At 36.0% G+C, this 22,450-nt stretch overlaps 1 pseudogene; it reads right to left on the reverse strand.

The window, feature by feature from the left end:
- Positions 1-15,866: 15,866 nt before the first annotated feature.
- On the reverse strand, positions 15,867-20,591 carry LOC149232071 (beta-galactosidase 5-like; annotated as a pseudogene).
- Between the last annotated feature and the right edge of the window lie 1,859 nt (positions 20,592-22,450).

Here is a 22,450-nt window from a genome sequence, read left to right on the forward strand (position 1 = left end):
ATAATTTCTTCTCAACACACTTATGACCTTTAGTGTATTTGCTATCACAACTATAACAAAGACCTTTTGCTCTTTTTTCTTCTAATTGTTGTGGTGTCAACCTTGTAGGTTGTGGAAAGCTAGGGTGAGCAACGCTTCCATCTTTATAGTTGTGAGTGGCAGGCTTCCTGGTTGCCATAATTTTGCTTTCCATTTTTCTTGCTAACTTGAATGCCTTCTCCAATGAATCAGGTTCCCAAAGGCAAACCTCATGTTGGATATTATCCTTAAAAGTCCCTACAAACACATCAATCCTATGCTCCTCTGGAATATCTTTTACCCTTATGTTCAATTTTTGGAAGTCCTCAATGTGGTCCATCATTGAACCCTTTTGTTTGAGACTTATCAATTGGCTAAAAAAAGTGTTTATTTTTGTATCCTCATAATGTGCTATCATTTCTTCAGTAAAAATTGCCCAAGTGACAATTTTTTTATGAAAACAGAGCCATCGATACCATACAAACTGATTTGGTTCCAAATATAAAGCTACAATACGTACCTTTTATGTGTTTTTCACATTATGGAGATCAGAAAATTGCTCCAACTGTAGTATCCATGTTCTGAGATCCTTGCCATCAAACTTCCTCATATCGATTTTTGGAACATGGTGGGTCTTCAATCCAACATTAGAGTCTATGAAATCGTGATTAGCATTTCTTTTGTTCTCATCATGAGTTTCATTTACTGCCCGTTCACCATTAGTAACCATTTCTTGTAGCAACTTATTGAAGTTTATCTTCAATTCTTCCATCTTAGCATCCATGCCATCCATCTTAACTTGCATGCCATTCACACTAGCTTCCACACCATTCATCTTGGCTTCAGTTACCTTTCGTGAGAGTGAAATTTGTTGTACTTGGTCTTGTAATTTTGATATATCATGTTGCATTTCTTCCTCCTCTTGACAAGTCATGCTAGAGCTTTCAGGTTTCTTACTAGGTGTTTCCATTTTATTTCTTTGAGGAATCAATTAATGCTAATAATTCTTCACTGTTCCCTGTGAATTCCTTCAAACTAATTTTTCAAACGAATCTTATGAAAATAAAAATAAAAAATACACACCTTTATTTCTCTTTGTAAGAGCTTGATATTGAATATGTACCTCTTTAACTATGGATCTCTAGTATGTGAAATTGTGTCTTGCAGTATCCCTCTGAGTCCTCTTTCTATCCCCACAAGTCTGATCAAGATATGATTCTCCAAGGAAGAGTTATGCCAAATCTCCCATGGTGACCTGATTATACACTATTTTAGTAGAGTGAAATTGTACAAAGTGCCACGTGTCACTGTTTTGACCTTAGTACCTAAAACTTATATACAAAGAATTACAGGCCGTCCTTTGTCTGAAACTTCTTACAAAATTTCAATTTGATCCTTAGAACAAAAGTTATGATCAGTTTCACCAGGTCACTTGTTTAAAATGTAATTCGGGAATCTGCAAAAAACCTAACTTCCCCAGATAATATCTCTAAAAATATAGCGAGACAAGCTTTGAAAGTTGGACCTGATGTTCAAAATGATTTCGGCTCAAACGATATTTTTTTTAGCTTCTGCAACATCAAAAAAAAAAGTTATAGCGAAAATACCACGATGACGTGTTTGGATCAGAGAAACCCTAGAATCGAAAGCTCTGATACTAAATGTTAGGAGACCAACTCACAAAAAAATAGAAAAGATAGATCAACACCTTAGAATTTAACCTCTTCCAGGGGGCAACCTCCTTTACATTACACAAATGCACAATTCTTGGATGATACAAATGACTAAACCTCCCTTCTATATATAGGAGTCTAAGGGGCACAATATAATCAAGCTGACCTAACAGTAATAACATAAGGGCACAACAATAACAATAGTGTGTTTCTATGGGGCACACTAATAACAATATGGGGACAATAGGGGCAGAATAATAACAATAAGGGACACAATGAAAATAGTAATGGGGGAATCACTAGTATTATAGGGGACTAACATCAATCCTCCCGCAAAGTGCAAATTAATGCTTGAAAAGATCGTATCCTTTCTACATCAACAACTAATCACTAATATAAAATTACATATATTCAAAACTACTAATAGATAATTTCATAGAATAATGTATTCATAATATTTATAAGAGGAAAATATATGGTGATAAACATTCAAAACAAAACAAAATATTCTTAAATGTGATGCGATAATTGTTTGGAGAAACAAATAATGTAAATATTTTCTAATTCTAGCCACTCATTATATAAAAAAAAAAGAAATGAAAAATACATTATTTCTTGACTTTTCTAAATAGACTATAGATAAAAAAAACACCAAAATATTCTTGAAGGAAATAAATTATTTCAAACATTAGTAAAGAAAAAAAATTATTTCAAGAGCAATACGCAATAAATTATTAAAACTACTCTTCAAGATATATGTAGTAATGCCTAGAGAGACATTATTGAGAATTAATTAATTGCCATAAGTTGTGATACCTAAAATTAAATGAAATAGATGTGCAATATCAATCCTCCTACTAAGTATTGACAAGATTGTCTATATTCTTCATCACCAACTAATTACTAATAAGAAATTACATACACATATAAAAATATAACACAACAACAGTAACATTCAAAAACATTATCATCCAAATCCAAACACATAAACACAAAAAACAGTCAAAGCATCCAAACGCAGATGTACAAACCTTTCATGGTAAGCAACACTAACTAAAATAAAGAAGAGAATGATATGGTCATGCCAACAAAAGAGAACATAATGTGAATTTTGAATATAATCTCAAACATATACATAATAATGATAATCTAAAAATGTGACATGTTGCCCTAAACTGAAACGAGCTTAGATCCATCTAACATTGGATCTATCATGCACAAAGAGTGAGAAAATCCCTTGAGGTGCAATGATTTCATCAAATTATACACTCAAAAAATAAGATTTTCACATAGAGGGATTTCATCCCTCTCAACGCATGATAGATCCAGTATTAGATGGATCTAAGCTTGTTTATTAACTATATGTTTTCTTACATAGTAAACTAGTTCTTGTAAATAAAAGTACATACTCATTTAGAGTGTGTGAGTGACATGAAGGCACGTCTCTAAAAAAATGAAGATAGTACATGTATTCATTTGTATTCCTATCAGTACAAAGTTTTTAAATTTGCATTTTCTTTAATTATAAGAAAGCTGATTTATTTTTTCTCTTTTGCTATTTTAGAATTAACACTAGTTTTAAGAACCCTGAACATTTTAGAACTTTACTATTTTATAGATACTTTATTAAGGAATAATATGAAAAGAGAGGTGCACACATGTTTATCTTTATTTAATTGATTTAGGGTGATATAAATTTGAAAAAACAAAAAATTCCAGAATGGTGCATTATTGTAGGATCATAGAGTTGACATAGATTTTCCTATTTTAATGTCATTGTGTGAATTATTTTAGTAATCTTAAGAGTTTTTCTTAGTCTAGGATGTAAGGACTCTGGACACCACATATCTCCACAATGGTATGATATTGTCCACTTTGGGCCTAAGCCCTCATGGATTTGCTCTTGGGCTTTACCCCAAAAGGCCTCAAACCAATAGAGATATTTTTCCATCCTTATATATCCATGATCCTCCCCACTTCTAATCAATGTGGGACTTTGGTTGTATACCCAACAATCCTCCCCTCGAACAAAGTACCATCAAGCCTCCCCTCAAACAATTATCCATCCGTCCCCTCTCTACCAACCAGGATTCTCCGCTCCAATGCATTGGAAGCACACACCTTACATGGAGCACCACCTGTCTCGAGAGCTTGCTCTATCCCAGGTCAACTCCTCTTCACTGTGTTGGGACCAGGACACGTCCATGAAGAATCTGGAGCACACCGCCTATTTAACTGAGCTCATCCACGGATCCCATTGTGATATTACCGGGGCCCACCACCTTCGTTAGGCATTCTGAGGATTCATCCACTTGGCTAACTTCGAACCTGGTTCTGATACCACTTGTAAGGACTTTGGACACCACATATCGCCTGTACACAACCTTCCTTGTTATTGGGTTCCAAACCTTATAACCCTTTAAACCATCCTTATATATCCATGATCCTCCCCACTTCTAATCAATGGGGGACTTTGGTTGTACACCCAACATAGGAAATAATGGTAGGGTTAGGGTCTTATGTAGTAGCCGTTTCCTAGCATGTTTGATTGATTTGATCCTTCTCTGCACTTGATAGATCTGGAGTTACGATGGATCTAGTAGGTTGGATTTAGGGAGATATAAATTTGAAAAAATAAATAATGCAAGAATGGTACATTATTGGAGGAGCATAGATTTGACATAGAGTTTCATATTTTAATTTCAATGTGTGGATTATTTTAGTAATCTTACAGAGTTTTTCTTAGTCTACTAAAGAATGGTAGAATTAGGGTCTTATGTATTTATCTGTTTCGTAGCATGTTTGATTAATTTCAGTTGAATTTTGAGATAATGTAATTTTCTGTTTATGAGCTAATGGGTAGAGATGTGTTTTGATTGTGCTAATTTTCATTTTTTTGTTGTTATTATTTTTTTATTCAATTATGTGTCTACATATCTGAGATATAAATAGTTTTTTAAGAGTTTACTTATGCTGCAATGTTTTATGTTTTCTAATTTGCAATGTTGCTTACCATTAAATGACGATTTAATCGTTGAACTAAAATGTAATTGAATATTAGCGACTTGTTATTAACATGGGTTTACCTTGAAATTTTTATATAGTCATTCTATGCAATATATTTTGCATGTTTTGATATTTAACTTTATCCAAATATTAATAAATATCAAATATTCATTTGAGAAATATGGGTTTGTAAATATTTTGAGAAAGAAAAACATAGTTAGTAAAAATGTAAAAAAAATGTAGGTCCATTTTCATGAGAAGATTGAAAAACATGGAAATGTTTAAAGATAAACATGAAAAAGGGGCCTACATAATCCTCAAAAAATAAAAAAATAAAAGGTGCACTGACACATTGGGTTTGGGTAGCTCGTTATTAATAATGTTGGCCGTTTTTTTGCATCGAAAAAAATCTTGACATTTCTATTTACTACACGAAGAGGTCAACCGAAATTAGAGGAAAAGAAGGCATAGATATCTAGAACCATTGTAATTGCATTATGAGGGATGCCCAGGGCTTAGAAATCCCAAAGTGACTAGCATAAACACGGATATTCAATGAGTCATCGTCCATTCCTGATTACTAAACTGTTATTGGGGCTCGTGATGCTTCACTCAACATGTTGAAACTAACGTAAATCCAAGTATAAATCCTTTTAGATTTGAGAAATTTTGAAATATAAAATAGATATCAGAATAATAAAACAATTTTTTTTTTTTTGAATTGATCGGAGAATCCAGAGTATAAACATTTTTGTACCAACGTTTCGAATCCCAAGTGGGATCCATCATCAGGGTTGAAGAATAATGATAAAAGAAGAGCAATCAGGCAGAATAAATACTAAGGAGGAAGAAATTTTCAAGGAAGAATCAAGTGTCGGCTAGAATCCTTAATTTTATTATTATTATTTATTTTATTTTTTATTAGATTATTATAATTTATTTCAAATTAAATATTATTAATAATTAACATTTAAAATAAATTAATATAATAACTCATACATTAATTAATGTAATATAAATATGATAATATATATAATATAATAATCAATTATTATATAATAATTAATTAGTTATTATTATATAATAATAATAATTAAATATTATAATAATAATTAATTATAAAATTAATATACTATTAATATATTAATTAATATAATAATTCCTATAATAATTATTATATAAAATTAATATATTTATTAAAATTAATATATTTATTAAATTATATTAGTAAACATAAATGGCTAATATTTATAGTTAACTAATATAATAATAAATATATTAATTGATAGTTATAAATAGAAAGAAATTAAATTATTATAGAATAACAGAGGACGACATACCTGAGGACGCATTACCTGGGGATGGGTTGGCGACTTTTAACTTCTTTGATCAAGGGCAGCCAGCTTCCGCTAATTTCGAAACCATTGTCTCTGTTCAGATTCTGAGGATGCTTCATAATTTCAAGAGCTTCTGTGATCTTTCGTCTTTGATGGTGTTCCTCTCTTGCGATAATAGAAGCGTTTTCCAGGAAAATATGGTGCTTAGTCTTCAAGGAGTGTTCTGCCAGAGCTGAGGTACGAAATCTTCCATTCTTGATATCAGCGCCATGTTCTTTGAGCCTTGTCTGGAGGGAGCGACCTGTTTCACCTATGTAGTTTTTTCCACAAGAACAGTCTATCTTATAGACCCCTTTAAGCTAAAGATTGTCAATATCATCTTTAACAGATTTCAAACCTTGTCTGATGGTATCGGGAGCTGAGAAATGAGTGATAATGTTCTTCTTTCTTAGGATTTTAGCGATTTTGTCTGTAACACCAAGGATATAAGGTAGAAAAATCTTACCCTGAGGTTGATCTTGCGCCTTATGCTCATGAGAAGACAACTTTCTTTCAGCTCTCTCTATGGCTTTTTTAATCTCATGCTCTTTGTAGCCTATATTCTTAAAAGCTGAAACCAAATGCCTCTTTTCTTCATTCAGATGCTCTGAGTCGGAAATTCGAAGGGCTCTAATGGCAAGGGTGTTTAGAACACCAAACTTCTGGGCCGGGTGATGGTGGGAATCCGCATGGAGGTAACTTTCCGTGTGGGTTGACTTTCTGAAAACCTTGTGGCCTAGAGAGCCATCTTCCTTTCTGATGATTAGAACGTCCAGAAATGGGATGCTCATATTCTCTTCAAGTTCCATTGTGAATTTTATTTCTGGAGAGATGGAGTTTAAGTGAATGAAAAACTTATCAAGTTCTGCTTTACCATGCGTCCACTTTATGTTGGTGTCATCGACAAAACGCTTCCACCATGCCGGCTTTAAAGGATAAGATTCTAGAGCCTTCTTTTCAAAGTGTTCCATATACAAGTTGGCTACGATCGGTGATAGGGGGGATCCCATTGCCACACCTGATGTCTGCTCATAAAATATTCCTTGGAAGGTGAACACTGTTGACCTTAAGCAGATTTCAGCCAGCTTTGCAGTCCTTGGATATGTTGGGGAGCCAATAGTATTAACAATGGGTCTAATGGGAATCCCTTCCTTATGGATCTTGGGTAATCCATAGATTCTAGGGATGGCTTCACAAGATGGGGTTAATTTCTTCTTTAATTTCTCGTCGAGATTAGAATCTGAGATGATATTTTTTACCTCCTTCATGATTTTGGGGATGGGATTACTGTTCAACTTCTTATAACTGCCACAGTTTAGGTGATCATTCATTTTGCGCACATAGTCTTCTTTATCTAAGATGACTGCTGCTCCTCCTTTATCTGCTTTAAGAACCACCACCTTGTCATTATTCCGCAAAGATTTGAAAGCTTTTAGTTCTTCCTTACTCAGGTTGCTTTTGGGAGCATTGGCTTTTCTCATGAGGAGAGAAATTTCTTGCCTTAATGCTTCTTTGTCTTCCAAAGGGAGGTTACCAATCCCGTCTTCTATGTTGCATATCATGCTCTCAATGGGGAGGCTTCTAGGAGCAACCGCAAACCCCATACCTTTGCTGAGAACATTGGTTACTAGAGGATCTAATTCTTGAGAAGAAAGGTTGACCACTTTTCTATTAGATCTTGGCTCACCCGTATTTGTTGAAGACATAGATTTTCCTTCTTTCTCGACATTCATGTTTAAGTCTTGATTTTTATTGCTTCCCATGCCATCACTAGAATTCTGAATGCGCTCACAATTATGCGACCTGAGAGTTTTTAATGAATTGCTTTCAAAGTTATCCTCTTCTGAATCATTAAGACTGTTTTGACCGAAACCGATAACACTGTTTCTTATTAATAAATTAGGGTTATTACTAACAGCGCAGTTATTGTCATTTATTCCATCTGCATAGTTTCTTGAAACATTTAAACTATCAACGTTGCTAGCTGGTTCTGCTGTGACCTTGGGAGACACAACGCAATCTGCGCAGTTCCTGGAATAAACAGCGTCACCATTACTGTCGTTTGCATCTGCGTTACCATTACTGTCGTTTGTATCTGCACAGCTTCTTGCTACACCGCCATAAAATTCACAATGATTAAAATAGAAACACATGATTTTATTATTATTATAAGTTTACATAATTTAAATAGATATTAGTGCCATATATTTATTAGGTATAAAACCAAGTTCAATATTTATAAAGTATTTATTCTAAAGATTTCCAATAGATTCATAAAAATATATTAAAAACATATTTCCCATATCTATCTATCAAAATTCAATTAAAATTTATTTTTTAATGAAATTTAAAATTTTATATAAATAAGTATAATTTTGAAAAGAATATATATATATATTTCGTTAATTTAATAAATATGTTTTATAATTAAATTCATTAATTAAATTATTTTTAATTTCTATAAATTTACAAATAAACATCCAAGTAGATATGCATGAACTTACTAACAACCTGGACAAGAAAGTTGTTCTCGGACATTACTATCTATTCCGTGAATCATTTCTGAACCGGCCTCCTATCGAAGAAGTCGGTCCACAAACTTCCCAATTGGCGGAAGCGGAGCAGGCTCTAGTCAAACATCCGGGTCCCCCATAGATCCGTCTGGCGGAAGCGCACTTGGCACTGTTAAAAAAAAGGGGGCCTCCGCTGACCCATTTGGCAGAAGCGGAGCAAGCACTATTCAAACACCTGGGTCCTTCATAGACCCACTTGACAAAATCGTAGCAGTCCCTATTGAAACAACCAGGTCCTCTATTGGCCCAATTGGCGGAATCGGAGCAGGCACTACTCAAACACCCTCCTCCATAGGACCAATTGGTACAAGTGGCGCAGGTTCTTCGTTTCGCTGGAAGGACTCGACCCTATAACCTTAACCCTAGAGTCGAGTGTGGCCATGTGCTCCACGGAACTCTCTGTGCCGATGCCTACAAGATGACTAGAGTCATTACTGTGCTAGAGGACGATAATAGCCTTGTTGTCAGGTTGTACATTAACAATTTTCCTTACTCGCAGACGAAAATCGAGAGTATGTACCCAAAGGGAGCGAAGGTGAACATCCGGGACCCCTCTCTAATCCATATGCCTGACGTGAAAAGAGCAGAGGCGCACAGCACACCAACACAACTCAGAAACACTGAACTCAAGACTTGCATCTATTCATCAATTAACAGGTATATATACAAGCTGGAGAAGTTTCTGGAGATGGATTTAGGCGGTGGCTTCCTCGAGAAGCTTTCCTATTTTCAACGATTTCTAGAATCAGCATTTAAACCACTGTTGAACATTGATAGCGGGTAGTTGGAGTTATTTAGTTTCTTCCAACAATCCCCCCTAATTCCAACTACATACAATAAACAAGACACTATACTCTTAATTGTCATGCCTACTGGTCTAAGTCTCAGCTCGGCTTACAACATAATTTGGATTTTCTACAATGTACAAATTATTTCTACACATTTCAAATTTAGCCTTTCTAAGAGGCTTGGTGAATATGTGAGCCACATTTTCATTTGTATTACAATATGATAAGTCAATTTCTTTTGATTGCGATTTTTCTCTTACAAAATGATGTTGTGTCTCAATGTGTTTTGTCCTTGCATGATATATAAGATTGTTTGCCAATTTGATAGTGCTTTGATTGTCACATCTGATTATTGTAGGTGGTTGTTGTGTTTCTCCAACATCTTCAAGTATCCTCCTAAGCCATATTGCTTCACAGGTTGCACTACATAATGCTTTATACTCAGCTTCAGTGGATGACAATGAAACTGTTGGTTGTTTCTTACTACTCCATGATATTGGTCCTGAACCAATATTGAACACGTATCCAGTAGTAGGTTTCCTATCACCTAGATTTCCTACCTAGTCAGAATTAGAATAACCTGCCAATTCAACATCAAATTCATCAGTATACATAATACAAAAATTAAGTGTTCCTTTCAGATATCGAAGGACTTTCTTTGCTGCTTTCCAATGGCTTTCACAAGGCTTTGCCATGAACTGACTAAGTATGCTGGCAGAATATGCTATATTTGGCTTGGTAGTGGTAAGATAGTTCAAACTTCCCACCAGTTGACGGTACATAATGCCATTCACCTCTTTGGTTCCATCATCACTGCACAATTTGACATTCTTTTCTAAAGGAGTAGATGTTGCCTTGCATTCAATCATATTGAATCTTTTAAGGATTTCCCTTGTATATTTGCTTTGTGTGATCAGTGTCCTACTAGGCTCCCTCCAAACTTGAATACCTAAACAATAATGCAATTCACCAAGATCCTTCATCTCAAATACATGTGACAACTGATTTTTAATTTCTTCAATCAACTTGCATGCATTTCCTGTTATGATAAGATCATCAACATAACCTTTCTCATAAAAGAAAGGATCAATTTTCACATACCATGATCTTGGTGCTTGTTTCAAGCCATATAAAGCTTTCTTTAACCTGCAAACTAGATGCTCCTGTCCCTGTTTTACAAACCCTTCAGGATGTACTAAATAAACTTCTTCTTTTAACTCACCATTCAAAAATGCATACTTGACATCTAACTGATGCATTTTCCAATTATATTTTGTAGCTAATGCAATCATGATTCTAGTTGTGTTCAACTTAGCTACAGGTGCAAAAGTATCTTCATAATCAATTCCCTCCTTTTGTGAATATCCTTTTGCAACCAATCTAGCTTTATGTTTATCAATACTTCCATCAGCATTAAATTTAGATTTATAAAGCCATTTGCATCCTATGGGAACTTTGTTTTTAGGCAATTCTGTTAATTCCCATGTGTCATTCTTCATTATAGAGTTATATTCTTCATTCATTGCATTTCTCCACTCTTCATATTCTTTAGCTTCATCATAGCTTGAAGGTTCTACAAAATTCATAACCTGAGACATTAATGCATAATCTTTATACCTTACAGGTACCTGATTTCGACGTGATGACCTTCTTGGAGTTTCACTGCTTTCATCTTTGTTTTGGCTTTGCAAAGTCTCCTCTCCTCTCTTTGGAGTGTCATGGCTGCTTAATGTTACTTGCTCTTGTACCTGTTCCTGTTCTTGTTCAACACTTGTATCTAATTTGACATAGTCATCAATATCATGCCATACACTAGTTTTATTTATTTTATCACCTTCATTTGCATTCTCATGAAACACCACATCCCTACTTGCAAGAAGTCTATGAGTACTGGGGTCAAATAACTTGTATGCTTTCTGATTATCACAATAACCAATAAATATGCACTTAATTGACGTTGCATCGAGTTTTCTTCTTTCATCTTTAGGAATATGAGCATATGCCTTGCAACCAAAAACTCTTAAATGAATCACTTTTGGTTTGTACCCATAAAATGCTTCAAAAGGTGTTTTAAGCTCTAAACTTTTGGTTGGACTCCTATTTTTCAAATAAACAGCAGTATTAATGGCTTCAACCCAAAAAATATTAGATATATTTTTACCTTGAAGCATACTACGTGCATATTCAACTAGTGTTCTGTTTTTCCTCTCAGCAACCCCATTTTGCTGAGGTGTATGTGGCACTGTGAATTGTTGTAGAATTCCATTGGTTTTACAATATTGATTAAATTCTCTTGATTGGAATTCTCCCCCTTGATCAGATCTCAAAATTTTGATGTAATTACCATTTTGTTTTTCTACCATATTCTTAAATTCTTTAAAGTACTCAAAAACGTCACTCTTTTTTCTTATGAAATAAACCCATGTATACCTAGATCTATCATCCACAAAATTAAGAAAATACTATTCTCCACCAATAGATCTAGTCTGCATAGGTCCACATACATCAGTATGAATTAATTCAAGTATTTCCCTTTGCCTTTTTTCTTTTAGTAATCAGCATCATCCACACGGTCCAGTGTCAAATACATTCACCCCTTACATTTAGAGACACATCCACAACTTTTGCTCAAATAAAAAAGAGGGAAGTCAAAAATTTGAGCCCAATATCTTAATAGTGACTACATCAACATTCCAATTTTTTCAGAACTTTTTAAATCACTACGCAAACAGAGTTTAAAGAGATAACTTAAAAAATACTCGCCCCACTAGCTTATTTTGGGCTACAACAACTTCATCTTGGAAATCAAAAAATCTTCATCTTGGAAATCAAAAAATCTTCTCCTCGATTTCCTTGGTAGTGCATGGCTCAAAAATCAGGAGACTGCACAATGCAGGAAAAATTCTTGCGAGAAGCTACACGACACACAGTCCTCTATGCACTAGTGTTGTCTTCCTGATCGACCTCCATTTCAGCAGACTTATTCACGCAAACCACTGTAGTTATGTAGTTATCTTCAGGAAAGCGTGCCTCAGAGACTAACATCGAGAGCGAAACCCTGCAGCAAAACCCATGACCATAGCAAAGGCAAAACACAAAAATCCATTATGCATTGCTTTAAAACAAGGATCTTCGCTCACAACTGCAGAGGATATTTGATTATTGTTACTGCAATAAAATATGCCCATACAAGAACCCCAAACACAGTCATCCCCTCAAACTATTTAACCATACGAGAACCCCAAAGCTTGTTGCCACCACTTGTATAAAAAAACTCTCAATGCTTGACTCGTACGCACGTTGGGCTCTCGCAGCTCAGCCTTTAACCTCACTCTGATACCATGAAAAGCTCAGCCCTTAACCTCGCTCTTACACCTTGAAAAGAGGAGAGGCGCACAACACACCAACACAACTCAGAAACACTGAACTCAAGACTTGCATCTATTCATCAATTAACACATATATACAAGCTGGAGAAGTTTCTGGAGATGGATTCAGGTGGCGGCTTCCTAAAGCTTGCCTATTTTCAACAATTTCTAGAATCATCATTTAAACCGCTATTGAACATTGATAGGGAGTAGTTGGAATTATTTAGTTTCTTCAAGGTGAAGATACCCTTATTATGGTTGTCGAAGACCCTGCCACTATCCAGTTTTGAATGATCATGAAGCTGACATGAAATGAATAACAATAACAAATATTCAAAGTTCTAAGGTCATTCGGAGAATTTACTATCTACTATGAGTGCACGAACATGTCAATGCAGATTTATAGATCTTGCTTTTTATTTTGGAAATTGTTGCGTTCATGGATCTGGATTTTTATTTTTGAAATTGATTGGTTCATCGATTTTTATCCTTATTCTGGAAATTGCTGGGTTATGGATCTTGATTTTCATTTTTGAAATAGTTTTTTTAATCTAATTTACCAACAAAAAGAAAAAGATCAATGGAAGAAGTAACGAATTCTTTGAATACTGGTATTTTTCGTTTCTATTGAAATAAAATAAAAAGATCACCGTATCTTCTATGCCAAACAGTCTACCAAATAGAATTTGTCAAAAGAAAAAATAATAAGGATAAACTCTACTCTCTCACATTTAAAATATAACAAATGTTAACCCAATTATAACCTCTACATAAACCAACCTGGAAATTTTCATTGAACTTATCAGAGTATCACAGGATAGCTTGCGCACTGAATTTAATTTTGGAAATATGAGAAATATGACTTGACTGCTATTCTCAAATTTCATAAAATATTTCTAAAATCTATAATCAAAATAAAAATAATTCCTATAAAATAAATGTTTCTCCCTTCAATGTCTCAATAAAAAACATAAACCAACGTTAATTTTTTTTAAAACACTCCCACAAATTTTATGCACATGCTCAATTTTACAATTCCTGATCCAAACTAAGACGCGGAAAACCAAAATATCACGAACTCAATCAGGATCCATGACATCCTATAACGAGCAGACTACGCTTGTCGTCGTATCTATATAACATGACGTTCAGTTTTGTATATAGCTTTAAAAATAAAATAAGTCCACATTGAAGCTTCGCAATTTCAAATAAAGCCAAAATAATATGTAACACAAAATATGACAAATACATTAAGAAATCCTAAATGGAGGGCTGCTGAGCAGCCAGTCCCTGCCTTGAGTGAGTGCAAAACATATAGGAGAGACATAATAATTGCTTGATGATCTCGCCTCTTGCCGCTGGAAAGACATAACAATTGCTCGGACCGGACCCATAGTAGGATTGGGTTAGCCTAGCTATGTGCAATTCAACCGTAATAGATGCTGAGACTGAAACATAAATCGATGGCTATTGGAAACTGAAACATAAATCTATGTCTATAGGATGGGGAATAGGGGAAACGAAATACCAAGGTTTTTCTAGCGCATCAGAATCTATTAAATTCACACCACAAAGATCAGATTAATCAATGACATCGAAAGTTAACTGAAAATCAGAACTTCTGTATTCCTAAGAACCCTTGTAGAATGACCCATTTGTCAAAGCAAAAAATTTGAACGAGAAAGTGGGTATATGGGATGGATGGGACGTAAAGGCCAAATAATACTGCAGTGGACTGCTAGGTGTAAGCAAGGGAGTTCACAATTTCATGCCCAATTTGATCTTAACTACACAGAATAGTCAATCTTTGCAAATTTTTAAACCAGTGTGTGTTGGAATTTTCTGATAAATCCCATAACAAACAGACAAAAAATCGCACTCTGTTTTTACACAGAAAAACAGAAAAATTCGCTTGCTGGAAACTGTGTTTCAGCAACACAGTTTTTTTTCAGTTGCTGAAACAGGTGTTTCAGCAACGGTGTTTCAGCAACAGGAAATTTTGTCAGTTGCTGAAACAGGTGTTTCAGCAACGTAATTTTGACGTCAGGTAATTTTTTGAGTTACGAGCTGTTTCAGCAACGCTGATCGTCGTGTTTCAGCAACGATGACAGTATAACAGCAACAGGAAAAATTTAACTTGTATTTATCAAAATAAACTAACTGTTACAGATTTGTCTTCCTCATACAGAGGGAATTTCAAAAACTTCTATTGCTGAACATCTACTTCAGAAATTCACTAAGGAACGATTCTGTTCCACACAGATGAACATAAAAAAAAACAAATTACATTCAAATTTCTGCACTGCTGTGCATTTCACTCTTCTGAAATTATTCTTCTTCCTCTTCTTCACGCTGCTGCATGCTTTCCTCTGCTCTGTGTGATTCTTCAGCTGCTGCTGCTGCTTCTTCTAACGCTGCTGCTCTCTCTTACTTTTCAGTCCCTGCACTGCTGTGCAAAAGGGCTTCTTTCATGTGAGCTCATGCTGCTGCACATTCTTTCTTCAAAACACAGAAATTACATTCCAGCGCTGCTGCGCTATATTGCTAAACTCTTAACACTGCTGTGTGCTGCGTTTCCATATTCACTAACAGAAAACTATACTCACGCTGCTGCGTGCTCTCCTCTGCTCTCTATCTTTCTCTCTAACCTTAAAAACAGAACTGTTGTGCGGTATTTATATGTTGAAAAATATCTGATTAAAACAATAAACTATTACAAAATATCTTCTAATGTTTATCTCAGAATTTATTGCAGCAAGGCGGTGATGCCTTTATCAAAATCAAGTCGGCTGTCTGCAGGGGAAATCAGCTGAAACTTTAATGCATATTTATGTGCAAAAATATCAAAGGCGACTTGGCTGCACCGAACACCTTTAACATTTACTGCAAATCAGATTCCTGTGCAGCTGTTCATTGTTGCAGTTGGAATTAAATTCCAACAGTGTGACCTTTATTGTCGCAGAATGCTAATTTTTCCTAGCTACAGAACTGAGCAGACACCTTCCGCAAGATATGAAGGCCAGTACCGTCCAATGCTCTGCCTATTGACCCAAGCTTGGCCTTTTCACATGGTGCTTAAAACCAATCCTAATGGATCTTCGCCGGCTGGTGCATCAAACATGCCCTGTAGAACAGATAAATTTAGACTTTGTACAAATAAACGTCAGGGAAATCTTTATCTTACTCAATTTTTTCCATCCATGTATAACCAGAAATATGTTGCTGATACGAAATCTAGTGACCAGTACCTTATACCATGTTAGAGGCCGTCTTTGAGGAATCGATACATCTTTCATCCAATCAGTAGTGTTATCTCCACTGGTGTGGAGATTCATTGATTCACCTTTCAATCCAACCTGCATGCATAAAGTATAAAGAAACAAATTGCATGTATTAGGCATGATGAAACCAAAGATGAGATTATTCTCCAGAGAATTTATGATAGATATTTAGATTCAGTACATTAATTATTTACTCTTTTAGAGTTCTAAGGCCCAGTAAGTCATCCCAAGGCCATTGAAATATTTTTCATTTGTTTAGATTTCAAGAAAGTAGGACCCAGTTGCTGCATAATCTCAATGAGAGAACAAGAAAGCACCTTTCCCTTGTTCATTATCTTAAAAAGTAGTAACAGGCAATCAGATATTGCTGTAACATTGGTCAGTTACCTACTAATGTAAAATTATTATGACCCTAAATATTATAGCATAATTTCACCTTTGACGACTGATCTTTGTTGTTTGTATAGTTCTCCTTAAATGTCATTTCAAAATGTGTAAACACAGAAAACAAACTGGGATTTGTAGGATAAGCAGAGACATAAGTTTGGCAATGAAAAATCAGTACTAGAAAGAAAAACTGACAAAGGGAATAGCATGACGTTGTATAAGAACAGATTCTCCTTAAAATAAATTTTTACTGAGTGTTCCAAGCAATTATTCATTTTGTCTTGATTCATGATATGTATATCCATGTATTTCTACAATAACCATATGCTTGAGTTTCAGTTCACAAAAATAACATCTAAAATATAAGAAAATAAGAGCGAAGGAAAGCTTCTAAGTTAAAATGGCTCTAACCTGATATGACCACCTTTGTGAGGACAAGTTTGCCATCTCAAAATGGGGCCCAATATTCTTTACCACAAACAACGAAATTCTGAGTAACTTGAGAGAAGTGTAACAGTAATAAGTAGTTATACACCATCCATTTGTCGGTTGCTCTATTAAACAACCAACAGTAAAACCTAATTATCAAACAGTTCAAGTTTAAGTTGTAGCTCATAGACACACGTATCTGTCACTAGTTTGAAATCTACCCAACAAAAAATTGAAGGCATGGAACATGAGCAGCGGCTTAAAAGGTTTTGAAGCCAACCTGTAGACCAACCGTCATATTCAAGAGAGAAATTTTGTTTGTTCCAACATTTAACTTAACACTATAGTGCTGACCATTAAAGATGACTCTCCCAACATTATTTGAATCAAAATTTACAAGAAATGTAGCGGCACAATTTCCAGCTCCTGCATAATATGCATAAGCCTGAATAGACAACACGTAAGTCAGTTCTGTCTTGCATGGCATCCTTTAAGAAAGTAGGAGAAACTTCTCTATGTCTAAACCGAAAATATATATGTATAGTGCAGTCAAAGAAAACAAGTCTTGCTTGGTGGAAGTGCCCAAGGGACGTAACAACAGGATCACCACTAACTAAAGCAGTCTCACAGAGCTTTATGGCTTTGTGTAATTCCTTAAGATGACCCCATTTTGGCTGTCTAATCAGCCTTGCCAAAGACAAAGAGTCGAAAGCAATAGGTTGTGTTCCAAAGGTCAGAATCCATTTCACTATTCACAAGGCTGGATATTGAAAGGAAAACGCAAGCATTAAGTAAGACTTGAAGAAATTCACATCGTAGCAAACGAACAGTAATTCAAGCTTTCTGTTGTTTTTTAATCTTCTGACAATGTTTTTTCTATTGCAGTTGCTTTATATTGAGCCCGAGAACAAGCTTTCTGTTGTTTTTTAATCTTCTGACAATGTTTTTTCTATTGCAGTTGCTTTATATTCAGCCCGAGAACAGAAAAGGCATTACAGCAGAAATAAATTCCCTTGCCAAATAAATAGATAACCTTATAGATTGCAATTTCCAGCTCCTGCATAATATGCATAAGCCTAAATAGAAAACACGTAAGTCAGTACTGTCTTGCATAGCATCCTTTAAGAAATTAGGCGAAACTTCTCTATCTCTACACCAAAAATATATATGTATAGTGCAGTCAAAGAAAACAAGTCTTACATGGTGGAAGTGCCCAAGTGATGTAACAACCGGATCACCACTAACTAAAGCAGTCTCACAGAGCTTTATGGCTTTGTGTACTTCCTTAAGATGACCCCATTTTGACTGTCTAATCAGCCCTGCCAAAGACAAAGAGTCGAAAGCAATAGGTTGTGTTCCAAAGGTCAGAATCCATTTCACTATTCACAAGGCTGGATATTGAAAGGAAAAGGCAAGCATTAAGTAAGACTTGAAGAAATTCACATCGTAGCAAATGAACAGTAATTCAAGCTTTCTGTTGTTTTTTAATCTTCTGACAATGTTTTTTCTATTGCAGTTGCTTTATATTGAGCCCAAGAACAGAAAAGGCATTACAGCAGAATTCAATTCCCTTGCCAAATAAATAGATAACCTTATAGATTGCCCAAGGATGACATTCAAGTCCTGAAAAAACTTCTCTCAATTCTGCACTACTGTGATACAAATTCAAGTGAAGATTGTCAGAAAATATCACATCCAAGATATAACGTACCATATTCATCTATGGGTGCATCATAGTCATAGGAGGTTGCAATGAAAGGCCCACCTGCTGTGCGGCCAAAATTTGTTCCTCCATGGTACTGCAATAGAAACAAATCCGAATCATACATAATTTAGTAAAAACTTCCATATATGAAGGTCACTTGCTAGGGCGGTCCAATTGTTAATGTGAAAATCCTACCATGTAGTAGTTTACAAAAGATCCACCCTTCACTAAAAAGCGAGCAACTGCAAAGGCCAGATCTTCCACCGGTCTACGAGGAGTTGCACCTCCAAATTCAGTATACCTAGAAAATCAGAGACAATGTTTCGGATACTATAAGTTCAAATTAATTTGAATGTGATGTAATGGAAGCTGTTATTCCACCAGCTAAAAGAAAGTTCAAAATAATCTCAGTACCAGCCACTCTAGGCTTCCGTCCACATTGTTGGCTTGTAAGGCTTGTTAGGTACAAAGTTGTCACAATAGAAACCATTGCAAGTGTTTATCTGTTACAAATATTAAACAAGAAATAAGGTAAAACAGTGGAAGCTCAGATATCACTACATGGATTATTACAAGAAAAAGAAAAACAGAATGCAGGACCCTGAAAACCCCACAATCCCCGAATACATGTGATCAGGTCTTCTTCGAATAGTTAAAACCTAACAGAACAGAGATTGCAGCACCAAAAATCAGTCAAAGACCTCTTTAGACAGAGTGAATATGCAAAGCTAACTATCGATTTAATTGGTGCAACATTTTCTTATAATTTGACAAGTTCATCCAGAGACAGGAGTCACCAAGTGCCCAGATGAAGATATTATGATATAAACATATAAGTGGGTATTGATAACAGAGCTTACCACAGGGTCTGGTGCATCATCTTGTTTGCACATAACCCAAGGTACACCCGTATCCATTCCCACAGCCATCTGAGCAGCCCAATTCATATATTGCACTCCAGCAGACCCATACTCCATTTCTTCAGGTTTATACTCATTTTCTACCTGTAAGAACACTTTGTCATTAGTCATTATATTAGGAAATCAAACCATGAGTATATACAAAGTTCAAACTATCCATGCGGATCACTCTTTTCTGCAAATATAATGAATCAAGCAATTGACTACCAATCAAAATTTAACACATTTTACCATGAGGGATCAAAGTATACCTGGGCCATAATAATTGGTCCACCTTGCGATTCAAACAACCCTTCACTTTTCATCATGTCGACAACCTTTTTTGTGAAACCTTCCATTGCATTCTGTAAAATACCCAAACGGGTAATCATAAAATGTAACAAGAATGATATGATTTGAAAGCATGTGACTCACTGACGCTGACAGTTTAGAGAACATTGCAATGACCATAAGAATTCAAAAGAAATAAAAGGGTATTCATAGAGGTCAACCTTGAAAGGCTCATTATCTGTTCTGAAACTGATGCCAGGAACATATTTCAACCAAACTGGAAAGCCTCTGCGGATATATCAAAAGATTCGTGTCCAATGTTATAAAGACCTGGTAGATTTGAGTAGAGAGGACCTTGCAGAAAATCAGTCAAAAGGAAATATACCCGAAATTCCATTCTGCGCAAACATAAGGGCCAATGCGAAGATGAACATAAAGTCCTGTCTCCTCCAAACGAACGAGCCTTCATGAGACCAAAAGCACAACGCTAGTCACCCGAAAGCTCTACGTCTCCAAAGCATTAAACGCGCCATATTCACCATCCAAGCGGGACCAAAATAACACTAACTTATATAGATCTCTACGGTCCTTGTTCCTGCCTATGCCCTTATTACCTTTTCTTTTGATGCTAGTGATGCCTTTGAATTGGGTGCTGCTCCGGGTCAATGAATGAGGTCAACTGGCTTTGGGACTGCTTCATTCTCCTCCTTCCCTTCTGGTGCCTCTACCCCTAACACTGAGGGTGGTGAAACCCCTGCTACTTCTAGGCCAACTGGGTCAAGATCAACTGAGTCCATTGGGTATGAATCGAATCAGCAACCACTTGCTAAATAGGTTATGGATATCGATATAATAATAAAGGGTGCTGGACGAAGTGCTGGTGCGCGCTATGATTCTTCAACCGCCTCTGTATATGCGTAGACTCGGTCAAATGCTACTGCTTAAAGCCTGTTTTCTAATCATGCCGTGAAATCCTGATCAGTTGGGGCTTGGATGGGCTAGATATCTAAGAACATTGGGCTTGCTCAAAATTGCAAAAACAATGTCAAGCACAAAAACAATGAGGGAAGAAATTCTAGATCAATTTTGGTGCATTAGTGGTATCTTTTCTTGGGGCAAAAATACTTGAAGGGATTGAAGCATTTTGATTCACTTCAAACCTTCACCTTGAATCATCACCAGAGCCATTGACAAGTACAATTAAGCATAGACACATCAGAACCACCATAAGTCCATTCAAGCCCACTCAAGGCCTTGCATTCCGAGACCTATTTAATAGCGTAGTCGAACCTCAAAAACAGATAAAATCGTTCAATTTGTAAATGCTGACCCCAATTCGAGGTTTTGCAGAAATATGTATTACAAAAAGAAAGAGGAGAATAGCACTCGACGTGGTAATAAACAGGCTACGAGGTGATAATGAAAAGGGAAAAACTAATAGTTAAAAGTTATATAAAAAATTATTTAATAAAATAATATGACAATTAGAATATATAAAAATATAAAAGTCACTGCAGCTCGACTTCATGCTACCGCACAAATACCAAGTGTCACCTTACATGTGCTCTAAGATCTAAGCTCACCTAAACTATCATGTAAACCATCTTTCAAATTCATTTAATCAAAATGAAGCATCGTTTGCTTGACTCGTTCTGTCCACCTCTAGGTAGATGAGGACATTGAATTATGTGTCCATGCTAGTGATCTCAATGCTCTTTTCTTAGTTTTCCTTGCAGAAGTTGTTGAAGGGATTGGAGGCTTGCAAGGTCATGGCCGTGCCTGTGCGCTTGGAATTAGGGGGGTTGTGGCGAACTGGGAGTAGTGCATGGAGTGGTGAAGACACTGCATTATCTGGGTCTTTCAGTGGAAGGAGAATCCACACAGAGGATGATGAAGAGGCCCCCAAATGGGCTACTCTTGAGGAGCTCCAAACTTATCATCGGATGAGGAAGTCTGTTCTAAGCGAAGTTGCAGAGACTCGGAGTTTCAAATATCATGATGTGGATGTCACCACGCTTTCCGATGACACTGGCAAGAGGTTCATTGAGAGAGTGTTGTAGGTGGCCGAAGTGGAGAACGAGCGGTTCTTTGACGAAGCTCAAACAGAGGATTGACAGGTAAAGCAGAATATCTGCCGTCGAGTTTGAGCTTTTTGCAATGATGAAATTATACTAATGTCATGGAATTGCAATGATGGAGGCAATTTTTCGGTTGCACAGAGTTGGGATTGCGATGCAAATGATAGAAGTTCGGTTTGAGCACCTGAACATTGAGGCAGATGCCCGTGTCGGAGGCAGAGCCCTTCCTACTCTTTTGAATTTTCGTATTCGGCTGCCCAAGCAAGCGGGAATGAGGGAATCTATGCCAGTCGACGTTTATGCTGTATGGAGGATGTTAATACTGTATGGAGGTATGTCCTTCATAGTCATCCATCTGCCTCTACTAATGCATGAACTACGCTCGCCATATGCTTGAAATTCATGGAAGCTGGCTTATATAAGAAGCTATCTCGTACCTTATTTATGGCCGTGTGAAGAAGGTGAAGGTCTAACAGGAAGCCGGTTTGAAGCCCCCTGCCAACTCAGTGCCCACTGGCATACCCGAGGTCTCTACCGGAATGAGGTCCAACTCTAGGATAATCCGTTCTCTCTAGCAC

Source organism: Pinus tabuliformis, chromosome J (genome assembly GCF_031772625.1).
Source record: "Pinus tabuliformis cultivar Carrire ecotype Pingquan chromosome J, CPIR1, whole genome shotgun sequence".
NCBI classification, from domain to species: Eukaryota; Viridiplantae; Streptophyta; class Pinopsida; order Pinales; family Pinaceae; genus Pinus; species Pinus tabuliformis.